Source organism: Triticum aestivum, chromosome 4D (assembly GCF_018294505.1).
Source record: "Triticum aestivum cultivar Chinese Spring chromosome 4D, IWGSC CS RefSeq v2.1, whole genome shotgun sequence".
Classification (NCBI taxonomy): Eukaryota; Viridiplantae; Streptophyta; class Magnoliopsida; order Poales; family Poaceae; genus Triticum; species Triticum aestivum.
In genome coordinates this window covers 471,459,501-471,475,485 of record NC_057805.1, presented here as the reverse complement: position 1 = coordinate 471,475,485, position 15,985 = coordinate 471,459,501, and the positions used below count along the sequence as shown (strand labels likewise).

Sequence of the window (15,985 nt, the reverse complement as noted above, 5' to 3'; positions counted from 1 at the left end):
TGACAATATGGATTACGCTGACATTTTTAGTTTATTAAACTAATTAATCTCGTCTACTAACGATTAGAGATTCTAATTGCCAAGACAAATGGCCTGGTACGTACCATTGTAAGCCACTGTTTTGATCAGACCAGACAGCATGTATCGTCTTAGCCCCACTCACAGGAAAACCATTTACCGTTCTCCCCCCACTACAAAAAAAAGACACATCCGTGACATTTTGGGCCGAACGAAAAAAAATTCTGTCATACTTATGACACTTCTATGACGATAATTGTGACAAAACCCGGTATCATCATAGATGTGGTGGGCTCCTACTTCTATGACAAAAAATCATGACAGAAAATGGGCTTTTCATCCTGGGCAGGCCGGAGACGCAGCTGCATGACATTCTTTGGGCCGTCCATGACGGAAAAAACCGTGGTAGAAGCGAGGGCAAGGAAAATATCAGGATGTACCCGGTTACGGTGGTTGGTCGGGGCCGAGCGATGCGCGTTTCTCTTGTACACGCACGCGCGTGGGTGCGATGCGTTGGGCTCTAACTGAACCCGAGTGAGGCGTTGGGCTCTAACTGAACCAGAGCGATTGCACTGCACGCTACGCATTACTGAACCCGAGTGATCGATCGATGGCTGTTAACTGAACCTGATCGAGCGATTCCTTCGCTACTGCTGCTAACTGAAACCGATCGATGCTGCCTCTGGATGAACAGTGAGCGTTGCTGGGGTGGTTTGGATGAACAGTTCCCGGTGGAGGTGGATGAACAGGACCCCGTGGTGTTGCCTCTGAATGAACAGGACCCCGATCGATTGAGCCGGTTGGGGCTGGATGAACAGGACCCCGTGGAGGGCTGGATGAACAGGACCACCCCGTGGAGGGCTGGATGAACAGTAGACGGTGGAGGGCTGGATGAACAGTAGCCCGTGGAAGGGTGGTTGACAGGAGCCCGTGGAGAGGGCTGGTTGAACAATAGCCGGTGGAGTAGCGCGCGGTGGAGGCTGGATGAATAGGAGCCCGTGGATGAACAGTCGCAGGTGGAGGCTGGAGGAGGTCAACGGTGGATGAATAGTAGCCCATGGAGGCTGGAGGGGGTCGACGGTGGAGATGAACAGTATCCCGTGGAGTACCGTTTTGCGGTACGCCACACCCCTCCCGATGAACAGGACCCCCGTTTCGACCGTAGCGCTCCAACACAAGTATGTTTCCTCCGTTTTGCGGTACGCCACACCCCTCCCGATCAACAGGACCCCTGTTTCGACCGTAGGAGGTCTGTTTCCTCCGTTTTGTGGTACGCGAGACCCCTCCCGATGAACAGGATCCTGTTTCGAATGTGGCCGGTCGAACACAAGGCTGTTTCCTCCGTTCTGCGGTATGCCAGGCCTCGTTTCCATCGGCTGTTCCATCCAAGCCCTCCCGATGAACACGACGACGCATTTCGTTCCGACCCAGCCGGTTGGCTCCCCATGAACACGACGACGACGTTGTTTCTCCGTTCCGACCCAGCCATGTATACGAGCCCTGGCCGTACGTATGTGCGAGTAGGCGTTTGAGACCCCACCCGTATGTACGTACGTGGCCGTATTTTCTTTCTTGCACCCTGGCCGCTGTATGTACGTGTACATGCTACGTGCGCGCCTCTACTATGACACATGCGCGCCTCTACATCGACCAGTATGTACATACACGTTCGCGTCCAGAATGACAACGCTACGTACGCTTCGACCAGGTGGGTCCCGACTGTCAGGCACTTCCTTGCGTGCGAAGATGTAGCTGGTGGGTCCCAGCAGTTAGGGGGCCGAATCATTTTTTTTTTGCCCGAACGCACTTCCTTGCGTGCGAAGATGTAGCTGGTAGGTCCCAGCAGTCAGGGGGAAACAATTTTTTTGTGAAATACAGTTGCCCGTCCGGTGGGTCCCTGCTGTCAGGTGGAGGAATAATTATTTTGCGCGTAATAAGGAGGCACTTCCTTGCGGCCGCCGTGGACCCAGCTGTCAGCCTCTCCACGTATAGTACTCTTCCGATGGAAGTCGTTCCTTGACCACGTTGACCACGCCGCGCCGAGAGCACCAGGGCGGTGGACGACGGCGAGGCCTAGGAAGGGGACGACGTGGAGCCGGGGAAGACACGGCAGTGGAAGCCCGCGCGGAGAGGAGTACGAGGGTTCACTGGCTCGGCTGCGGTGTGAGGCTGCCGTCGCCGCAGGGCCTGGCCAGCAGTGGGAATAGTACGGGGCGGTGAGGCCTCCGCGGCACCACAGCCGGCCACGGGAGGTAGGAGCATGCGGCACGACCAGCGCTGCTTTGGGCGGCTGGAGCAAGAAGACCAGAGGTTGAAGAAGCACTACGGCCGTTGGATGGACATCGTACGGTCACTGGAGCTAGAATCGTTCATATTGACTAAGTTGACAAAGCACTCCGTCCCCGTCAACTTAGTAGGCCCACAAGTCAGCCTCCCACCAAGGTGGGTCCCACTAGCAGGGGAGTATTCATTTTTTTGTGCATAATAAGGAAGCACTTCCGGTGGGTCCGAGCTGACAGCGGGGGGAACGTTCTTTTCGCGAAATACGGTGGCCCGTCCGGTGGGTCCCAGCAGTCAGGGGGGAAACATTTTTGACGCCAAATACGGTGGCCCGTCCGGTGGGTCCCTGCTGTCAGGTGGAGGAATAATTATTTTCCACGTAATAAGGAGGCACTTCCTTGCGGCTGCCGTGGACCCAGCTGTCAGCCTCTCCACGTACAGTACTCTTTCGATGGAAGTCGTTCCTTGACCACGTTGACCACGCCATGCCGAGAGCACCAGGGTGGTGGACGACGGCGAGGCCTAGGAAGGGGACGACGCGGAGCCGGGGAAGACGCGGCAGTGGATGCCCACGCAGAGAGGAGTACGAGGGTTCACTGGTTCGGCTACGGTGTGAGACTGCCGTCGCCGCAGAATAACAGGGGGTGTGGGTGAGTAGAGGGATGCCCTGGCCAGCGGTGGGAGTAGTAGGGGGCGGTGAGGCCTGCGCGGCAGCACAGCCGGCCACGAGAGGCAGGAGCAGGCGGAACGACCGGCGCTGCTTTGGGCGGCTGGAGCAAGAAGACCAGAGGTTGAAGAAGCACGACGACCGTTGGATGGACATCGTACGGTCACTGCAGCTAGAATCGTTTATATTGACTAAGTTGACAAAGCCCTTGGTACGCGTCAACTTAGTAGGCCCACAGGTCAGCTTCCGAAATGGTGCGCCCCAGATGTCAGGGGGAGGAATCATTTTTTGGGCGGGTGAAGCTAGAATATCCGACATTGAAGAAGAAGCACGACATCCGTTGGATGGACATCCAACGGCCACTGCTGCTAGAACCGTGTGTTGACTATAAGTTGACAAAGCCTTGCATACACGTCAATTCTCTTTTTTTAGGGGATGCATCAACTTAGTAAGGCCACAAGTGTGTGGCAGAGAACTTATAGCCCATTTGAGATTTGTAAGAATGTGCAACCAATTTTTGAATTCTAATGGAATTTACTACAGCCCATTTACAGTTTGTTAAAAGTACAGCCCATTTCACCCAACCGTTCAAAACAGAATTCAATAAAATTTCCCACATTTTGATGGGATCCGAAATATTTGTATCCCGAAATTTCTAGTCAGATTAAATACAATTTCAATATAAATTTATATTACGTAAAAATCCAACGAAACATTGCGCTCGCAACAATTAATGAAATTAAAAATTTCAATATCCAAAAATAATATTTTATAAAGTAATTACGTGTTTGGTGCATTTTTTTATAGTTACTGCCCAGTTTTTATAATTACATCCCATTTATTATTTCTTAAAGCCCATTTTCTTGTTAAGCCTAATGCATCCCTCCTAGGAAAGATTTACAGCCCAGCGGGGCGGAGAATAACAACTTGACCTTGCCTGGGTATTCCTAAAATAAGTATAGCTGGGCTAGCCATTTTCAGCTTGAAAAAATAATAATATCTGGGCTGGATATTTGGCCTGGGCTAGACGGGCCACAGCCCGCCTAGTTAATAGCTACAGCGATGTTTTCGTTGTTGTTCAGAGGAGAAAAATTAATATCTGGGCTAAACATCGCTCAAGAAAAACTCTGCAGTGCTCACACCTCAAAAACACAAATACTGCTCAAGCTGCTTGGTCCCAGCTGTCGGCCGCTTCTTGTGCAATTCTCTTGTTTATTGACTACATAGGTTGACAATGGTGAGGGACCGTGATATCAGGAAACCAGGAGGAAGCAAAAAAATTATAGTTTTATATACTAATAAGGAGGCACTTGCGTACTTGCGTACGTGCGGCTATGGCCCTGGTGGGCCCCCACTATCATCCTCTCCAAGTAAAGTCATCTCCTCATCCTCATGTCCGTTGACCATGTTGACAATGCGAGATGGCGGCGCCACGGCGAGCGCAACAACTTGAAGGACGACGGAGAGGGCCTCGCGGGCCCTACGGATGGTCTGATACAGCGCCCGCTGCTCATTTGGGAAGCCAGGATCATAGGGCTACATGTCCGCGACGGCATTGTCGTTCGCTTGTTCATCGGTGCTCGTTGAGGAGACAGAGGTTGCAGCACAGGTCCCCCTGCGCTGGTAGCTCTTCCGCCATTAGGGCGTTGAAGTGTGGCCGCACCTGCTCTATGGTGAACACGGCATGAACCGGCTTGGAATGTGGCGCCGGCTCCTGGTCGAAAGCTACGTCCATCGTCTGATTGTCGTCGCTCAGCTCGGTGAGCTAGCTGGCGAGCCAGCATGTCCGGCTGCTAGACCGACCCACTGCCAAGCACGAGTCTGACTGCCCTGGCCCACCCAGACCGCCTCCCTCGCCCGCGCGCGCTTTCTGCCCGAAACGGTCAGCGCCGCCTGCCCCGCTTCCCGGTGCAGGCGATTGCTCCGCCTTCAAATGACACAAGTGCCGCCCGTCCATCTTTCTACCGCCCGCATTAATGATACACGGTTGCCGAGGCGACTACTCCGGTGCCACACGTCCGTCCCTCCGTCGCCCACTATTGCTAAATAAACTGCTGCGCCGGCCATAGCCGCAGTCATCCGCATCCGTTCCCTTTCGCCTATCCACACCACTACTGCCCACCATGGCTTCCTCGTGCTCCAGTGCTCTTCGAGACGGGCGGACGACGGACCACAAGGAGATGGCAGCCATTGCTGCCGACTGGCTGGCTAACAGGCAGCAGGAGGCCGACAACGTCCCAATGGAGAACATGGTAGTCGATGATCGGGCGCCAACCCCCTCCTCCGCGCCATCCTCACCGGTGCATTGCACCATGACCATCGGTGAGGCCCGTGCCCAATATATGGACACGGTGAGGCAGAAGCATCAGGAGCAGTTTCGGGAGGCGCGGGCCGATGCCGCCTACAACCACCATCTCCTCCAGGAGCACCTGCAGGCAGAGGAGCGGATCACCGCGGAGCGGGCCGAGCAGGAGGCGCTGCTCGACTCGTACCGCTCTGCCCACGAAGGCCGCCTCGAGTGCTGGCGGTACCGCATGCGGGTGGCGGAGGCTGCGGCCGCCTACAAAGAGGGCGATGAAGCGGGCGAGGCGCCGTTTAGCGAGACCGAGGATGAGGCATAGGATAATGCCGGCTCCGACGAGTCCCCGCTCCACTGGCGTCGACGAGGCCCTGCTCGGCCGAGGCCCCGCGGCGCCAACAATGAGGCAGAGGACACCATCGGCTCCGCCGAGGCCCCACCCTGCCGGCAATAAGGGGGAGGATTTCCCCCGCTCCGCCGAGGCGCCGCCCGCCAGCAACGAGACAGAGGACATCGCCGGCTCCGATGAGGCCCCGCCCCACTGCTAGTGAGGCCGCGCCACACAGAAAACGAGGAAGAGGAACACGGTAGGTCGCCGCCGCTCGGGTCCAAGTAAGGCCACCACTGCTACCCTCCGGTTGAAGCAAAGCTAGGCGGGTTGACCACTAACGGCCGGTTAGCTTCTTGGCGGCGATGTGGAGTCGGAGAGCTATGTTGGAGAAGGGCGCTGCTTCTACTTAACTACTGGTGCAGTTGGCTGACTGACACGTGGGCCCAACAGGCATCTAGGCCACATGTCAGTTACGCAACTGCACCTGCAGTTAAGTCACTGAAGCTTCTGTTTGGCTCAGTCGGACACAGGTGGGTAGCTTCGGTTAATTAATTATACCTCCAGCGCACAGCTTTTTAGTTGAAGAATGTATGAAATGTAATGAAATCCGGCATGTTTATATGAAATCCGACCGTGTATGAATGAATTTATTTCGATTAGTTCGAATTCTTGTATCACTGGCATTGGATAAACATGCAAAACAATACGTACTAGCATTATTCCCAGGGTGATCACCTCGTTTGCAGCAGTTTCACATGTACTCCCTCCTGTCCTTTCTAGTCTGCATACAAGTTTTGTCTGCAGTCAAAGTATCTCTACTTTGACCAATCTTATAGAAAAAAGTATGCACTTTCATAATTTGCGAAGTAAAAAGGGACAGAAGGAGTACAAAGAGTTTGAGCAGCTTTTTAGCATTCCTGTACATTGCAATCAAACACACGGGCCTGGTAATTCATAGAGAACATTCAAAACAATCGATGATTATGCATCTCAGTGATTCACATGTCAGAGCAAATATTTACTTCACAACTAAAGAATAAAGAAAAAATGGATCGACGCTGCTGACAGCAAAGGGCGTCCCATTCGAAAATATCAAACGCATGTCTTCTTGCTAAAATCAATGAGCAAAATTTGACAAGGTTTTCCCATTCCAAAATATCAAATGCCTACGATTGTGGAATGGGCAGGGTTTGCCATCATTTCAGACATTGACATGGCACCTCGTGCTAAATTAACCAGCTGTTCTTTTTGTGCAGTTCCACCAAAATCAACCAAATTCGCGTGTAGCTTGTATGATTTCGCCCTTATATGTTGCAACGCCTTGAACTTATCGGCACCTCCTTTCTTGTGGTGGAAATGAATGATTCGATATGTTCATGAACATTTTGTGCAGTTCCCATTGAAATCAAGCTGAGCACCCCTATTTGCACAAATAAAAAAAGTGATTAGTATAAAGAAAATTGTACTATGAATTGATAGTTTAAACAGGCACCTACATGGTCCATGTAGAGCACACTTTTAGAAAAATGGAACTCACCGGAAAGAATCCCAGAACAACATTGTACTCGTGCATCACAACAAGAAAATGGAGATTTGTCAGTCCTTCTGAGCTGAAGTTAGTTTGGTCTCGTGGGGAGTAATGTAACCATCCTTCAACTGCTCCTTCTGATGAGAATATAGACGGGGCTTCTTCATCCTGGCATAATCGGAACTACTCACTTCACGTACTCCATATTCTTCTTCAGAGGAGGATGATCCTGTTGTGCAAAGACAAGAGGACAACTAAATGCTAGCATCCTTGTTTGCTCAAAAAAGGAAAAGGAAATATTTAAAATAGCACAGATGAAGCACTTCTCAAGGACAATACCACTTTTTCATGATAGTATCTAAACAGTAGCACAACACCAATAGAGATGACAAAGCTCAATCATATGGATGAAATCAGTGGGCGAGTACCAACCTTTGTCAGGAGGCTTATTGTGTAGAGCATACAAATGAAGCATGCTTACTATATACTCCTCGATTAGTTTAATGTTTCCAACATCTTCTTGTGCAGTTCCACTAAAATATATGGTATCTTCAAAGAAGATCCCTATTTGCACAAGTAGAGATAATTACATATTACATTAAGAGTGGCATCAAATCAGTGGCAAAACAATTGCTCATTCCATCCATAGCAATAAATTAAGATGCAAAACTATATCATTACTTGTGTCACCACAGTTCCAGTGCTTCATTACAGCACCGGGAGTTGAATTTTGTTTTTCTTCCGCTTGTTCTTCCCCTTCATCACTTGGTTCAATAACAGACAAGCTTCGCCTTCAATGTAAGATTTGGCATGTAAATTAGGTTGCACAAGTATAGCACTAAACAATGACATTAATTTTCTGATGAAAGTGGCAAAATACAGGCCAACAATTGTGAAATGTCGTTATCTTACCTCAATGGGATATTACGGTGCACATACAGATTAGAGGTCTTGTCTCCATTTGTGCAGTTCACTAAAATCAAGCAACTATACCGTACAAGTAGCACAACATATGAAAGCACACTGCAGAATCATGTGAAAGAAGGCTAGTACTAACCTCTCATGACGCGGAATTCAAACAACTCACAAGAAGAAGATCTGAACCAAATTTGCCAACACTGATAGGAAGTAAGATCTCCTCTTGTGCAGTTCCACTAAGATCAAGCAATCAAGCAACGTTGTTGGTGTGACATTTTGGTTGAACTGCACAAAACACTCTTAAAACAAAAGTGTTTTGTGCAGTGCAACAAAAGGTCACAATGGCAACGAGGTGAAGCAGATAACCCTGTTTACACAGAGGTGCAAAGGAAACAACTAGTGGTCAATAACGGTGGATGACACAGAAGCCAACAAAAAGAAGCATCTACCTTATCTAAATGGGAAAGAAAGCAAGACAGTAGCATTTCTCAAACGGTGGCATTGATTCATATTAACAGAGAGAATATATTAACAATAAAATTCGTTAAACATGTAATTTGCTTTTAACTGTGCCATTGCATCAATTTTCCAGCGGCATTATTAGAGGGTGTTTGTTTACAGGGACCTTTTGGTGGAGGGACTAAAAAAACTCCGTGTCAGTCCCATCTAAACCAAACAGGAGGGACTTTTAGGGACTAAAAGTGGGCATTTGGGACTAAAGAAAGAAGACCCCGAGGGAGAGTCTTTTTGGGACTTTTTCCAACAATTGCCCCTGCCATGCATCGCACCTTGTCTATATTAGTTCATTACTAGGGGTAACATGGTCTTTTAGCATGTCATTTAATAACCTCTACTCCATGTTTAGTCCCTGGAACCAAGCAGGTAGGGACTAGGGAGTTTTTGACCAAACAGGGCCTTAGATTAACAACAGCTAAAGAGTTGCACGGGACAGTGGACGCACCAGCACCATGTGCATCTACCGACGTACTGGGGTGACGCACAGTCTGTTGCAACAAAGAACAAACAACCAAGGAGCATATTTGTGTTGGTCCCAGTTTTGTTATCTTTAGACACCTTTCCCTATGTGAGCGCAGCAAATCTAGTCCTGCTCAAACTCTACAGCCTTGTCCCCCAAAACAAAAGATCAGTTTGTTACTGATGTGCGTACTGCGTTTGTCATTGTTTTCCCTTTTTGACCAACATAGGTGCTAGATAGCCAGTCTGTACTAGTACTTTCCCCACTTCCTTTCCTCTTTGAACCACGTCCTAGATTTATACTATACAACTTTCCCCACTACTTTCCCCCATTCCTGTCCTCTTTGAACCACGTCTTAGATTCATGCGATACAACTTTCCCCACTACTATCCCCCTTCCTTTCCTCTTTGAACCACATCCTAGATTCATGGAATACAACTTTCCCCACTACTTTCCTGTTTGATCCAACACCTAGATTCGAGTGCAGAAGCAGAAAAAGCCCACATGCATCTAGAGCAATGCATGTGGAATAAGTAAATTATACCTTAAGGTTCTTGGGGTGTGGTTCGGTGGGCGACCGGAGGCCGTTCGACCCACACTATGTACGGCGGCGAAGAAAAAGGGTCGGAGGCCCTCCCGCGCTGCCGCTGGGTGAAAGTGAACAGCTGCGCCGGTAGTGGATTCCCTCCCTCGCCGACGGCGACAGCGTTAAGCCTCCTTCCCTTCCCGGTGGACGGATCCTGTCGGCTCTTTGACCAGCAGTGAGGGGAGAGAGAGGGCAACATAGTCTTGTTTAGATCTGGAGAGGGTGAGAGAATGTGAAGAGAGCAACTACAAGCAGACCAGCAGTGAGGGGAGAGAGAGGCCAACGAAGTCTTGTTTAGATCTAGAGAGGGTGAGAGAGTGTGAAGAGAGCAACTACAAGCGCTGAGGCTCCAGCGTGTATATATATACTGGAGAGAGTGTGAAGAGTGCAAACCCTAGAAAACAAGCGCCGAGGCTGCAGCTTATACGTGATGAGGTGATTATACGGTCACTACGAGATCGTATAGCTCCGTATCCATCCATTTTGACCAGTCAAAGAATCCTCCTGGCACCGCCCCAGATCACTTTCTCTCTGTCATGCGGGGCCTACCTGTCATTGGGTGGAGAAAGAAGTCGAACAAAAACAAAATTATGCTCAAGTGTAGTTATCGAACCCGAGACCTTAAGTTTGATGAGCGAACATGCTACCCAGCTACACCACCCCCATGTTATGTTTAACGAGAGGAAAATAACCTTTAATACATTCATGCATTCGTGTGACAAGCATGCCGTGTTTTTTTGCGTGGGGGTCATTGGGATTTAAAGCGGTGTATCTTACCTCACACATCTCGCTACTGCTCGTGAACACTGTCCATCCCTATGTTCGCTCACGTACTATTTTGAGTGAATCCGTATTATAACATGCACACAATTTTGGGCACTTGTATTCGACCTAAGTCAGTGTGCCACCATATCTCGTACTACTCCCTCCGTCTAGGTGTGATAATTCACGTTAGAAGGTGCAGCGGGACAAAGGTGCAAGCAGATTTTTTTGTTTTTTGAAACGAGGTGCAAGCAGATTCGAGGAGAAGGAGAAACTTGACCGGTCCTTCCTCCAATCAAAGCCCTGATTTCTGTCTCCAAATGCAACAATTAATCACAACAACTAAGAGAGGCCATTTTAGCTACCATGCAGGGCCACATATTAACTCGCATGCATCAACGCGTAGTTGCGCTCCATGCATTGGGTTTCCGGGGGAGATAACAAGACAGAGTAAGGAGCGTTTGGTTACATTGCTAGGCTGGTCATAGTGGTGAGTAATTTGGACTAGTAACATGCATATCTTACTAGTCTATGTTACTACTTTCATAGTAGGTAGTAACATATGGATGGTAACATGTAAGTCTTCATTAATTGAGATATAGACTCATTTTACCTCGGCTTGTGCATGTGTGTTTAACAGCATGTGTGTGTTAGAGAGAGCGACACATCGACCTACTCCTACAGAGAGATGGTGTGTACTGTATGATTTAGCCGCGAGAGTCGGTGCATCCTCTCATTTCCGGGCGTCCGGTCGGGACAGGCGGGACAGCTGCCACGCCCGCTCCTGACCAGCCTGGCCCACCCAAAGCCCCTCCATCGCCCGCGCGCGCTTCCCGCCCGAAACGGTCAGCGCCGCTCCAAAGAATCGGTGCCGCATTCATGCCCGGGCAGAACGGACGCGACCTCTCACCGGCGCCTGCGTTGAAGGGAGAAGCGGATTCAAGAGTGATGGTTGCTTCGTCCGTCCAACTTACTGCTGGGTCTATGTGATTTGACGCCTCATGGTCATTATTACTAAGGTGGTAGGACTGCTGGATGTCCCACGCTTTTGGCAAAAGGAGGTACTACCAGATTACAATTTTCTCCATTCTCAGCGAAGGAGTGCGAGAGCAGTGAAAACACAGAGGCTCAGTGATTACATGGCCCACCTCACACTATCACCATATTTTCTGGGCACCGTGCGACACTTAACTCATTATATAGTACTAGTATCTCTACTCCTAATGAAGCAGTTGGTAGTCTTCGCCGGTCAATTTTCGTCCCACCAGAGACGGTTAATTTTCGTCCTCGATCCCACCTCCCACTCCCCCTGGTTTCCCCCTTTCCACCCTCGAGACCGACAAAAAAAATCGGTATACTACCTCGATGCCCGTTGTGAAACACTACGGTTCATCGACAGAAAATCATCCTAAAAAAATCTACGAAGGTTAACCTACGAAATTAAACCAGCCAAAGAAAGCCAAACAAACCGCACGCACGTACAAGCAATGCCTCCTGCTCCTCTCGATCCCCTCGACGTACGATCTGTGACTGCAGACGCACGAGATCGCCGCAGCCGCTGCTCCTCCTCTCCCGGGACGCAGCCGCCATCGCCGAACCAGGGAGACGCCAGCGACCGTCGCTGCCGTCGCGGATCACCAGGAAGCCACCGCCACCGTCGCGCCTCGGATATGTCGCGGATCACCGGGACGCGGCCGTCGCGGATCAGGAACACCAGGACACCACCGGCGGCGGCCCCTTGGATACCGGCGACCGGCGGCGATCTGAGACCAACGAGTCGGCACCACACCCCTGGTACTTCCCTTCCCCATCCGCCAATCCTCTACCCCTCCCCCCCTCCTCTACAAAGGCCCGTGCGGCCCTGTCCCTACGACCTCGCCGGCCACGACCAGGGATGGCTGTGCATCCCGACGCCTCTCTTCTCCATCGATCCCCCATCTCCTCAAGGTGAATCTTCTCCAGAAGGTACCCCTCTCCTCCCCGACGAGTACTCGCTTCCTTACAGGCAGGGGCGGATCCACCATGGGACATGGGTGTACAGATGCGCATCCAAATTCTTTTGCCAAAAATTCGCTTATAGGCGCAGTTCAGAGCAGCCCAATAGCCGGCAACAAACCAGCAAACCAGCCACTTTTGTGTTGAACGCACACGACAGAGTGAACGATGATACTGTGAACTGAATGTCTAGCTGCTATTCAGATTCATTGTGAAATCCCAACTGAATGTGTAGCTGCTATTCAGATTCAGAGAGAAAAATGTGTAGATGACACTGAGTGAGGATCTGCTTGATTTCATTAGCAGGAAAAATAATAATTATCTTTGAATTGTAGGCAGTAGAGCATGTCTTGAATTATCTTTGAATTGTAAGTTGTAGATGACACCTGGTTAAGCTTGCACACCTTTTTTCTATGGATTTCACGGAGGAAGATTTGATGCATAACTTGATTACATTAATTGGGACGGAATTCTTTTTTCAAGTGAACGATGATGTTGTCAGATCTCGTCCTTAAGCCATGACATATTGTAGTTTTCTCCTTCTATTTTGTAATTTTCTTAATCTTTTCAGATATTGTTGCTATTGTGAAATTCGTATTGCTGTGAACCAATTGGCTTGACTATTAGGGTGCAAAAAAAAGAGCACTCACTATTGAATTTCTGGATCCGCCACTGCTTATACAGGCACGTAGTATGGGCTGACTGTCAGGGTCCTGACACGGGCTCTCCTTGTCCTGATCTGATCTTGATGCTACTCGGTCAATCTATGATGTTTGTTTCCCGTGTTTACATGGCAGAGTGGTTGCTGCACTCGCTTTTGGATGTGGATGCAAGTTGGGAACTCATCCAGTGATTTGAGGGTGCAGGTAGAGATGATGCTGCGGATGGGATGGGAAGATGCGTGTGTGCTAGCTGCCATTGCAGGGACTTTTTATTTTTCGGATAGTTCAGCGTCTTATTACGAATCTGATAGTGCTATCTGCCACACATACACCATGTTACAAATCTATTTACATGCGACTCAGAGAAAGAATTGCTTTGCAGGTACACACTTGCTGCTAACTGATGTATTGAACTTTCAAGGATTTTGATTGGTCGCCCAAATAACCCATCCTCCTTTTGTTGATATTTATGAAGGAGATCATTATTTCTCTTTTAGTTTCAGGTTGCCAACATCACGAATTTCATACTTATGGAGTGGAGCCACCAAACTATTTATGAGGTAAAATCACTATATACATATTGTTTTCCCACCTGCGTGCTTGCTTGTGTTTGTTTCTAGCCGGCAAGAATCCATCGAGTCTTCCTCTGTGTGTGCAACCTTGCCAGTGTGTGAATCAATCAAGGCAAGGGCAACCAAAGTTAAGTATGTGCGAGTCTTGCCGGGATCTGATCTATCAACTCCTTCAGCCAGCTTTGCACCATGTGCACATCGTCCATGCTAGAAAAGCACTTGGCAAGTGGACGGCTCCATTGGCCCTGCGTCAACAATTCAAATCCTTATCTATACTCGATAGACACATACTTTTTTATGCAATTCTGAATTTATGGAAGCAGAAGAACTGATTATGTGAATTAAATATCTAATCCCATGTGTAGGTGCTATCCAAGTGTTGTGATTATTTATGCGCATATAACTTGCAGGTAGTTAACTCTATAGTATGAAGACATAAAAATACGAGTGCATGTCATTGGTGTTTTTGAATCCATCTTCCATCACTTCTAATACTTTTGTATTACATAATACTATTTTTTCAGCAGTTGAATGACATATCGATGGTATTTGTAATAAATTTCTTTCTTCCATATTACCAGGAAATATGTTGAAGCACTGAATATATTCCATTTGCAGTGGACAAACAGAACAACACAACACATAAGCAGAGGAAAGTAAGCGCAAACCTTTCTCTCTTTAAATTCTTGAGGATGGTAACATTTTGTTACAGGTGTTCAAGATTCAGTTCTAACATTTTGGGGTTGCTAATCCATTGCAAGTAATCATTGCTTAACTGCAATGTTATCCAAATTTCATGTGACTTGAGTGCTATCTCATTTAGTTTTATGGCTTACAAATAACGTGCAATTTTGAAATTTTGTTTGTTGGCGGCCACATTTTCAATATAACTCGGAAAACTATTGAATACGTTATCAGTATGGCCTCTGAAAAATTATGTTTTTTTTCAGATATGCATCCACCTTCAAGTCCATCCATAGGCATTTTAAGCACTTCATTTTGAAAGGGCTATATAAATAGCTTAGAGAGAGACATCTACTAGCAGTAGAATGAAGCCTCCTTGTAGTAACTCTGTGTGAAAGAATTTGATATAAAAAACTAGAAATATAAAAATAATATATAGAAGGTAGAACCATAGAAAGATGTGTATGTTTAATTGGTATTTTTCAGTAGTATATTTGTGAAGCTGATATATCTTTCTTTTATAGGACATGGTTGCTCTTGCTTCATCTAAATAGGCCGTCTGGAATGCCATGAGACCAGGTTGTACTATCATTTTGAATTTGTTTACTAACACCACAACTACCACATCCTCGCTAAACGACAGAGGTTGCTAGCAACTGCACGTGGAAAGATTGAATGTGATATTCTGTCTACTAATCAATAGTGATATTCTGCCACATTTTCAATATAACTCGGAAAACTATTGAATACGTTATCAGTATGGCCTCTGAAAAATTATGTTTTTTCAGATATGCATCCACCTTCAAGTCCATCCATAGGCATTTTAAGCACTTCATTTTGAAAGGGCTATATAAATAGCTTAGAGAGAGACATCTACTAGCAGTAGAATGAGGCCTCCTTGTAGTAACTCTGTGTGAAAGAATTGATATAAAAAACTAGAAATATATAAATAATATATAGAAGGTAGAACCATAGAGATATGTGTATGTTTAATTGGTATTTTTCAGTAGTATATTTGTGAAGCTGATATATCTTTCTTTTATAGGACATGGTTGCTCTTGCTTCATCTAAATAGGCCATCTGGAATGCCATGAGACCAGGTTGTACTATCATTTTGAATTTGTTTACTAACACCACAACTACCACATCCTCGCTAAACGACAGAGGTTGCTAGCAACTACACGTCGAAAGATTGAATGTGATATTCTGTCTACTAATCAATAGTGTATTACTAAAACTACATATTGATGACTTTTTAGTTAAACAACAGATAGTATTGTCCCCAGTTCTGCTTGATTTGATTTTTATTTCCCATCAGTTTTTTGTTTTGTCAGAGAATGGTTTTTCTTTACCTACGGTAGTCCCTGTACTCAGGTAAATCCTTTTGCATCATTTCACTATTGGTTCTGTCATAATTGTATTAGATTGGGATTGCAACATGTGGGCTCCAACAAACATAATTTCAAAATTGCACGTTATTTGTATGACATAAAACTAAATGAGATATCACTCAACTCACATGAACTTTGGATAACATTGTAGTTAAACATTGATTACTTGCAATGCATAAGCAACCCCAAAATGTTAGAACTGAATCTTGAACGCTTGTAACAAAATTTTACCATCCTCAAGAATTTAAAGAGAAAGAAAGGTTTGCACTTACATTCCTGTTAGTCCACTGCCAATTCATAGTATTGTTAGGATTTC

General features: G+C 47.4%; 1 long non-coding RNA gene across 1 annotated transcript; it reads left to right on the top strand.

The window, feature by feature from the left end:
* The first annotated feature begins 11,969 nt into the window (after positions 1-11,969).
* Positions 11,970-14,977, top strand: LOC123100380 (uncharacterized). Its single transcript, XR_006448393.1, has 5 exons — positions 11,970-12,159; positions 13,227-13,404; positions 13,526-13,582; positions 14,176-14,250; positions 14,803-14,977. It is a non-coding gene; the product is annotated as an uncharacterized lncRNA (long non-coding RNA).
* The last annotated feature ends 1,008 nt before the right edge of the window (positions 14,978-15,985 follow it).